Source organism: Melanerpes formicivorus, unplaced genomic scaffold (genome assembly GCF_026170545.1).
Source record: "Melanerpes formicivorus ecotype bairdi unplaced genomic scaffold, bMelFor1.0.p_v2 SCAF_1, whole genome shotgun sequence".
NCBI lineage: Eukaryota > Metazoa > Chordata > Aves > Piciformes > Picidae > Melanerpes > Melanerpes formicivorus.
In genome coordinates this window covers 25,856,238-25,866,541 of record NW_027142353.1, presented here as the reverse complement: position 1 = coordinate 25,866,541, position 10,304 = coordinate 25,856,238, and positions in this window count along the sequence as shown.

Genomic DNA, 10,304 nt, shown 5'->3' with positions numbered 1-10,304 from the left:
ATTTAGAAAATGTTTGCAGCTACTTCTTACATCATCTGTTTATTTCATGAAAACTAAAATATTATCTGATCTTGCATCTTCAGCCTATAACCTGGAATTGCATTCATTTATCTGTTCTGGAAATTTACTTAAAATGAAACAAATTGAACATTCAGGAAATGGTATGACAATTTTTGTGAGGGCAAAAGTAAAAAGAACCTATTTTGGAGATCTTTACTGCATCAAGACTGCAATTAGTTAATGAAATGGAATTAATGGCTTGTCACTAAAAAGCCAATTCTCTGGCTGTGGTATGACAATCGCCTGTCACACACCTTACGCTGGTGTCATGTTATGCGATGAGTAATAGGATCAGAGAAGGAAGATCTAGTTTTATGGTCCTGCTCTTACCAACCAGACATATGGGAAAAAACCTACACGATGTATCTGTTGTCCGGTTTGTAAGTATAAATGTCTCAGTTTTGCATGATTTCTGCGTTTTCTTCTCACTGCTCTTATGAGACAATATAATGTCTTAAAACTGACTGTATTGTACAGTAATGGTTTTTTATTCCATTATACTTTCCTATGCACTTCCAGTAACATTAGTGTAATTCAAGCTTTACTTGTTGCATAAACAAGTGGTCATAGGGTGTGTTTTCAGTGTTGTGAAGTCCATGGTCTTGATGTGAAACAAAATTGTTTTGCTCAGCATATGCAGTCATCCCACATTTCCAAGAGACTTTCCCAAATAAAGCAAAACCAAATATTGCTATATTGTACACTGTGCTAATTACTAGAAATAAAGCTTCTGTCATTACAGAAACTTAATTTTAAAGATAAATTAATGCCACATTGTTATCCATCTCTCACTCTTTTGTGTTCTATGTGTGCTTTATGTGTGGTAATTTTTCAAGTCAAGCTTTCCTGTTAGCTAATACACTAACCTTTCAGAAAGCCATACTCAACAATGAAAACAAAAGAAGAAAGAGAAAGCAATCCTTGCACGAGAAAGCTGTTAATTACAGAAGTATACATTTTTTTTTCTGTTTAACTGAGCCAGTAAATTCCTCAAAGCTATCCAGATGTTATAGTTTCAGAGGAGCACTAAAGTAGAAAACATAAAATTACTCTAACTGTCCCATAATGATTAAATTTAGAGAAGCCAATATGTCAGTTAATTTTTTGGGGTTTTAACATGAACGGGTCACACTGGGAAGCAACCCAAACTGTGCTTGAGTATTCTTGTTTTTCTTTAAACAACTGGAGCACAGTTATAAATTCATTTAGTTATACTTTCTTCTTGGTAGTATGCCAAATGGTCTCCTCTTCTTCCATGCTGCAAGGCTCCTGTTTCCTTTTGTTCTGCCTCAGTAACTTCAGAACTTGCTGTCTAGGTACATGCACAACAGCAGATGCATATAATGGCATCCTTTACAGAAAAACTTCTGTCTCCAAGGTAAAAATAGAACAGATTGATGGGGTCAGTATTATACTAGCTCCCTCTAATGAGTTAAAGACTCCCATCTGTTTCATATACTAATGTGGTTTAAGCCTGCAAGGGGGCAGGGGGGGGAAGATCAATACAAATTTATGGGCTTTTCATAAGCATTAAATTAACAGCAAGAGAAATGCAGGGTTGCGTGGCAGGGATGCTCACAATCCTCCTTTGAGGCTTATAAAGCTAACTGAGCAAAAAACAGTGTAATTATGGTGTTAAATAAGACTTTCAGGGCAAAGTTCCTAAAGAATACAAAAAAGATCACATTTATTAATACTGAGATAGCCAAGTACCTCTGAGCTACTGGCCCAAAGTCTCCTACACACCTCAAATCATTAGTTGACCAAGTATCTGTGCCCATTCCATAATTACTTTTCTCATCACCAGCCAAAAGAATAACTTCTGTAAACTCCTGTGCTTTTACACAGTTATGCAGACTCAAAGGTCTACTATTTTCTCCTTTGGGCCTTTTGCCCTCTTTTATAAAGATACTTGTAACGACTTACCCACTCCTCCAGTTGTTAAATGAAACAGTTCCTTCTGTAGTGTAAGGTAAACATTGAATCTATCAGCATGTGAAAAATTATCAAGCCAATAAAGTAACAAAAGTGTTTTTTTCTGGCTGAATCACACAAAGTACAAGCAGACAGCTGTGATGTCCCAGATCCCCCAAAATTGAAGTCTTTCCTTTTCCCTTGTTCCAAGCCTGGCAACTAGGTATGTATATAGTCTGGTGATTGTTCTAGATAATGGCCACAGAGCCTCTTTCTGTTCAGCCAGTATATCTGGCATAGGGTTTTTAGCAAAGTGGCCTGTTTCTAACAGGTGAAAAGCTGTTGATGCCACAACCTTCTAAGGTTAATCTTAATTATAGCTTCTCATAAGAGAGAGGACACATAGGTCTGCACATTCTCAGGCTTGAAGGGGAATGGCTCAGAAGGCAAAAGAAGAAGGTGGTTTAGGCTGGATGTTAGGAAGAAGTTCTATACAGAGAGAGTGACTGCCCATTGGAATGGGCTGCCCAGGGAGGTGGTGGAGTCACCACCATTGGAGGTGTTCAGGAGGAGACTTGATGGGGTGCTTGGTGCCATGGGTTAGTTGTTTAGGTGGTGTTGTATTGGTTGATAGGTTGGACACGATGATCTTGAAGGTCTCTTCCAACCTGGTTTATTCTATTCTAAGTCCTCCCATTTCTTAATAAATAGTCCAAACACTGCCAAGTTAATTTAAAATTTGGAGCAAGACATCTACTTCTTGTATATATATATTTAAAAAAAAAAAAAAAAACAAAAAAAAAAAACCACACACAAATAAAGTCATGGCTTCGTTTTACAAAAAGCCTGTGGGAACGTGCTATGAATTTAATACAAAGGCTTATCAGATGAAGCCCTTTAGAGAATATAGGCAGAACAAATCTTCTCCATCTCTCAGCTGGTCTCCTGTGAAGTCTCTGTCCTGATGAGTCTGGGCAGCCATGCAGATGTGCAGAAAGATAATTGGCAGGCTGCACAGCAGCCACAGCAGCTACAGCAGCTCACAACACACCAATGCTAGGTAGTGGAACAGGATTTTCAAGATCTAAATGCTGCCTTAGTCTCTCTACTCAGCAACCAAGTATGCTACAATGCAATAGTCTTCCTTGGCAATGAGTTAGGAATACTTTCATGGATAGAGCTTCAAGTGTTGCTCCTAGCTGTTAGAGGCATTAATAGAATCTTAAATGTCAATACATGTAATAAGAATGTTTTCAGGAGTCAGTATTTGCCTTGTTTTAACAGAATTCTGCCAGTGTAAATCTTAGCACACAGGACTACAATCCACGTGGAGTCACAGAAGCAAAATCTTGGAAAACACTGTTGGGTTTTTTTTTTTGAGATTACATAAGTTGTTTAGAGAGGGGTTTAATTTGTTTCTTAGCAGGCTGCTAACACCAGCTTTTACTGTAGTCTAATTATGTTTGCTGCTGAAAAGCAACATAAAAGTAAAAATCAGCTGTCTGAAAGTGAGCATCTTCTGATTTAAGAAAGTTAGAATAGTGAAATACAAAAATGGTGCAGACTTCTATCATTCAGTCATGGGTATTTATTATATTACTGCCAATATATGGATTTGTATTTTAAATATAAATAACTGGGATTCACTTTACCTTGAAATCTAGCAAGAAAAAAATAAAAGAAGTAATTGTTTTAACTGTGTGTCACCCAGATTGGAAATGAAGGAATACAGCTTCTCTAAACTTGGAACAAAACAGTGTTTAGTTGCTGTTTATTGCAGTTTCGTCTATTTTTAAGTTGATGCTGCCTACAGAGGTAGTAGAATGCCTTTGGCTTCATTTTTATAAAGGATGTTTCTAGAGGCAGCTTTTAGACTTTTCAATGAAATCTATTTCTTTACCTTACTTTGCAGAAAATTACAGCATTCTTCCAGGCTTTCAGATTGCAGAGGAGAAAAATACATAGTGCTCCAATGAGAGCTCTGGAGTCATCTCTGGATGCAGTCTGCAGAACTCAGAGAGGGAATTCACCAAGAGAGTGAAATAAATCACACAAAACATCTAAGAACACTCCTGATAAGCCTTAGTGTTCAGAAGTCCTTCATCCTATCAGATGCTCCACCTGTATGATGTTCAGCCTGATTAAAAATCACCATCACTTGCATTAGAAGTTTTTTTAAACATCTCACAGGTGTACAAAAATATGCCATAGTTACATGCAGTCTAATGTTTTTCTGCTGCTAAAAGACAGTGAGTGAATGAATCCTGGTGACCAGATGCAGAGGGAAGAGGGGAAAGGTTTTTGCTGCTTTCCATATGCTGTAATGAGCCATTACATGTGTCAGTATTTCCACTACAAAAATGACTCAGAGCCAAAGGAGATAACTGCAAAGCATAACATCAAAATCAAATTACAAGGTGAACATAATTTGCTTCTGGATATGGACATAATAGCTATGTTCTGCTTTCCTGGGAAGCTTTTCAGATTATGACATCCAGAGTCTATATTGAGATATGTTTACAACCTTGAGTGAGTTCTGATGTTTGCAGTCTGACACATTCAGAAAAACTTCAAAATGTGTTTGCTGGACTCTACAAAAATTAGGAAAGAGCCATTAGAGGGTAACTCTATAGTATGGAGTCTGTCCTCCCCATTCACAGGCAGTTGTCAGTGGCTTTCACTCTGAAAGTTCCAATGCCAGGAACAAGAAGTTCCTGTAACTCTACTAGTAAACACAATCACAATGAGAGACTATTTTCTAAGAACAAATGAGTTTAAGGCCAGTCTCTTTATAATCCTTGCATATTCATTCTGGTTCCCCTAGCTGACATCCTAGGCCCCTGACTCAGGTCAGATCATCTCAGATAGATCAAGCTCAGAACTAAGACCTTAAACTGGGTTAGTAGGCTGCACACTGACCAAGAAGAGAATCTGAGTACTGCATCCAAGAAGGCTGTTCCTGAAAGCACCAAAAATCATTCAAACCTGAATTAAAGGTTCTTCGTCCTTCTGAAAAGACTTTTATATGCATTCACCTACCTCCACATATTGTTAGGTTTTAAGACTGTTTCAGCTCTGTTTGTTGGATCTTGTCACCACATCACAATTAATGATTAAAATTATGAGGTGCAAAGCAAGCTAGTCTGCATACTAGTTTCAGGAGTGATACACAGATTAGCCCTGCCCTTGGCTACCTGGTGCCCTTGTGATTTCTCCTGTGCCTCCTCCTTGTTCCTTCTCTGCAGCACTGGGCAAAGCTCTTTGCACAGTCTTTTCACTAACATTTTCTACTTTACTCCTTCCTGACCTCAACTGGCAGCAATCTTCCTTCTCCACAGGAAGGAGTCAGAGCAGAGCTAGTGAACAAGCAGGGCCATTTGGGGAATCTGTGGGTGGGTGAAGTGGACAGATATGCTGATGCAGTAACTCCTGTGCTTCAGGCTACTAATGGCAGTGGACAGCCTCCTGCTGTCATTCTGCTCCTTTACAAAGTTCCCGTTGGGAAGTTCCATATTCATTATGTAATACATCTGCACCTGGTTTAAACTCTTGATTTGCTTAGCAAAGATCTCAGTCTTGAATTTTCTGTTGTTGTGCTAAAGAGCTGTTTGTTTTCTGAAGGTTTTCCTACCTGTAGGTATCTGTAGGCAATAAGAAAATCGCGTCTGCAACCTCCATAATCTAAGGTAATTGTGTTCAGGTTTCTACCTGTTTCCCAGTCTATAGCTTAGACTTTTTTTTCAGTAGAATTCTCAAAATTAGGGCCCCAGAGATGATATTTTCCAGTGACAACCTTGCTAGTGGTTACTCTCTGCCTTTCCCCCTGCCTGCACTTTGCTTATATATGTGCCACATTAGCTTTCAAGATCTTTTCAATGTCACAACATTACAGTGCCCTATCTCCAAAGTGGGACCCACATTCTGTATTTCAAAATCCAGTCTTAAATTCATTTGTCTTCAAAGGCCCACAGCTCAGATCAACCCACTTTAAAAAGAATCCAGCCTGTCCCTCTCTTTATTTATTTATCCAGTAACTTGAGGTTATTGGCACATTTTACAATCGATTATTTTCTACTTTCTCCAGTTGACTGATATACTTACGGAGTAAGAACACCTTTAATTTACTCATAATATATAGTCTTCTGCAAGATAAAGGTGCTGGATCTTAGTCAAAGGAGAAACAGAAATAGCTCTACTGGCATTTCCTCTTTCCTCATTAAGAATGTCTTTTCCAGTTATTCTTGCCAGGCATCTTATCTTGAGCCCTAATTGCAATAGAACTCATCTGCAAAACTTGGTAGTTTGGAAACAGTCTCTGAAATAAAATGGATTAACAATGTCATTCACCTTGCAGGCTAGTCAAAGTATTTTTCTATCACAGCTGAATTTTCATTTTATAAGGCAAAGCAGGTTTACAGGGATAATTTCCAGGAAGAGAAACTGACATTGACCTATAACCCAAACCAGTATCATAATAGTTAGTGAACAAAAGAGAGGACCAACACAGGAAAAACACACCTTTACTATGCACAAACCATCCCGTTCAGACATTCTGACAACAGAAGCATTTAAACTTTGAGTCTCTTCTCCCCACAATGCATAACTACTCTACAGCAGCCCCCTATTCAGAAATAGCTCTTTATATTCATAACCTATGATCTTCTTCCTCTTTGTTTAAAGGAGAGAAAGAATGCCAGTTTCAAAGAGGCAGCTCAATTCTATCATCTTTAAAAAGAACACAACCCTTCCAGATAGGGCAATGTATAAAGGATGAAATTCCTAAGATCCCTTATTCTTTCTTGTGTTTCTCTAAACATGCCTTTATAAAGGCATGTACTTAATTTCAAAGCTGATTGATCAAGCAGGACAAATTTAATGTCTCTGCTCACAGGCAGAGGTCTTGATGAGACTTTCACAAGTCTAAAGCAGGAGATGTATACCAGCAAATTCAAGTCAGCAAATCTGTGTTGTGTAATTTTCACTGTTGCATTCAGGTAGTACACAGGAAACTTGAAAACTAGTTGAGTAGATCAAATAGTTCAGTTCTAGAAACAACAAGTGGTTACCAACTTCTGTTCCCAGACTCACAGCTAAATATGCTGCCCAAAAGTGATCATGCCTGGAAAAACTGGTCTCTCAGTCTAGCACTCCATATTTGTCCACAGGGCAAGCCAGCCTCTGTTGTGTTATCCTGGAAATAAAACAGGAGCATCTACAACAAACATGACAATGATTCAGGCATGCTGATACAGAAACAATGGTTCTTTACTGAGGGGGAAATAGACTCCAAGCAATCAAGCTGCTCCTTTCATGGGCTTGCAAAAAGAGAAAGGGGAATGAAGGAAACCTCAGCAGATGTTCAGTGCCTCCAAGGGATAAAATCACGAGGGCCTTTTTTTTCTGATGGAAGAATATACTCTTCACTGTACCGCAGGATCACAGTAAACTACTAACAACAAAAATTCACAAATGGTCTGGAAAAAAAAAAAAAAAAATTAAAAGTTACAGACACGTTTCAAGTAAACAAACAGTGAAATGAAGCCTTTCAGTGAGTGGCAGGGAGTTTGAATGACGATGAACAATAATAATTATGAAAAGGATGCCTAGCAGCACACATAGTAATAAAACCGTTCATAGATTACTAAGAAAATATTCCCGGACCTTAATTTAAGGCATCTATTATTTTGCAGATGCAAAATTTGGAGTATCTGCAACAAAACCTTAAGGGGCCTGAGTGAGGTCTTTTTCTAGTTGAATGAGGTGTCAGACTGCCATATGTTCTGCTGGGAAAGCAGAAAATATATTGCAGGATTTCTCCTTTCCAAGAGAAAGAAAGATTAATTCACATTTGGCAGCTATTTTGAAATCCTGTATTTAAAGTAAATCTTTATTATACATTGTCTTTTATTTCTGCCCTACTGGTATTTATTAGAGATTTGTATTTGGAGTTAAAAGGGGATTTGTTTTTTTTATGATTATTTTTGTCATTTTACAGAGTCCTTTCTCTCTGATATATGATAGCTCTGGTCTTTATTATTCTTATTTTGCTATCATGCCTCCATCAAGATAGTGCAACAGAACTGTTGTATTGTGTGTATGAAAGAGGGTTAAATCTTCTCTTCACCCTATAGAGCAGAAGACAAAATTGATCACCTGGAATACAGTCAAGTTGCTAGCACCACTGGCTGTTCTAAAGGTAAAGCATATAGCTTCACTTTTGTCACACATTTCTACTGTTCTTCTGAAGGTCATTTCTTTTTTCACACATCAGAGTGGGAATTGTGGGAACCCCCCTTTGTGTACATAACCCCATTTGCACATAAAGCATAGGGTTCAACCAGACAAACTCATTTTCCTTATTTAACTTTGGGAAATCACCAGTGGTTATGACAACTCTGCCTCATTTTTGCACAGAGAGAGTAGCTGTTTATGATTTCTCTCCACAATGACTTTGTTTGTAGCATGAGTTTCTTCCTTAAAGATGTTGCAGTAATTGCAAGCATTAAAGGTTTGAACTGACATAGAAAAAAATCCATTTAGTAATTTTTCCATGTATTAATCTGTCATAGATGAGGACAGCATTAAGCCATTTCCTGCATACTATAAAGCTGAGATACTCCCTCAACCGCTTCTCAGACACCGAAAGGTTGAAAGCAAGGTAAATAAAGAAATACATACTAACAAAGAATTCTTCTAATCAAAGACTGCAAAACAAAACATCAGGTATACCAGGTCTTGTTCCTCCACAAGAGCCACAGCTATGCCATTAACTTTTCCTCAGTACAATTTGTTCAGGGCAACTGGGAGTTCCTTGTAAAAAATCAATGGTTCAATCCAGCCCTACAAACACCAGGCAGCACAGTCATCTACAGCACTCTGGCAAACTCAGGGTAAGATGGATGAGATTCTCTCCTTGAAATTTGCTCTCTGAAAGTAGAAAAATAACTGAGGGGTGGCACACTGAAAACAGCATAGTCTTAAAAAAAAAAGTAATCCTCTAGGATGATTAGAAAAGTCAGGTGAATTTTTTACTTTGCCCAAGTGAAAACTGACAGCCACTCCCCAGTGCAATTTGTATCATCCAGGCAGAAAGAATGACTGGACAAAGCAGCAACTGTGATGAACAAAACCTCCACAGCACAGATATGCTGCTCATAGTAACACATCACTGTGGCAGCTTTCTGCAAGCAAGTATCACCCTTCTGGCTTCTATGATACAGGAGTAATAGTGGCTCTTCCTAAGGAACTGAGGCAGATCATTGGATGTGCAGGTATAGACTGTAGGGTAGAAAAGAGAGAATATGGCATGGAGTGTTTAAGCACAGATTGTTACTTCACTTTTGCTGAAAGGTGGAAACCCCTGAAGAAGTCACTGATTGCTCTATGGGCACTGTAAGAGCTCTGGACATCACATTGTCTCACAAATTCCCTGTGTGACATCCTTTGATTCAGTACATTTCATTATACTAGTAACAAGGTGCAGGAAGTGTTCAGTCTCAAACTCACATTTAGGTGAAAAAGAGGATGATGGGCCTAGCTATTGCCTTAGTCAAGCAGATAACAAAGTGGTCACTACTGTGACTGACTTAGCAAACCTGCCTAGAAAGAAGTGATTTTAAAATTGCCATTCTTCCTTTACAGTATATAGATAGTAGACAGTCCTCTGCCTCTTACATCCTCATTGTCTGAGATGCTCTATGTAATTGCTTCAGACTGACTTATATACAGACAATGAGACAAATAGAGACAACTATAGAGACAACTCTGTGGCCACTCTTCCTCTTCTATTTCTACTTAATGGTTAAGCATTTATTACCAAACATTTGCAATTTAGTTTAATTTTAAAACTATATAAGGAAAAAAGTTCCTGTTGTTCTAACTGTGTAACGCACTAGTGCATAATTTATGTGCTCACAGCAAACTGTGCATTCATTTAAAAATGGCACACACAGCAGCATCTTTCTGATAATATAAAACCTCAAGATAGGAAGTTTTCACAATAGAGCCGTGGGCTGTAGACATAAGAGAAATGCTTACATGCCTGCTCTTAAGCTCAAAACCTGCTGCAGTCATGGTGCTCAGTGCACCAGCAAAGGTACATAGTTTGCAGCCAAACAGCATCTTTACTCTCTTCTCTGAGTAATGTAAGGGCAGTCTTCCAAACCAGCATTGCCGTCCAGGTTATACACAGAGGTCCAACCCAAATGCACAAATGTAGGGCCACTGCATTCTTTAATTTGACCATGTTGGTCACTCACCTGAATACTGCATGGATGTACTGCTCAAAAACTATTGTGGATCAAACGTGTGATTTAGGTGTCCCTGGAAAT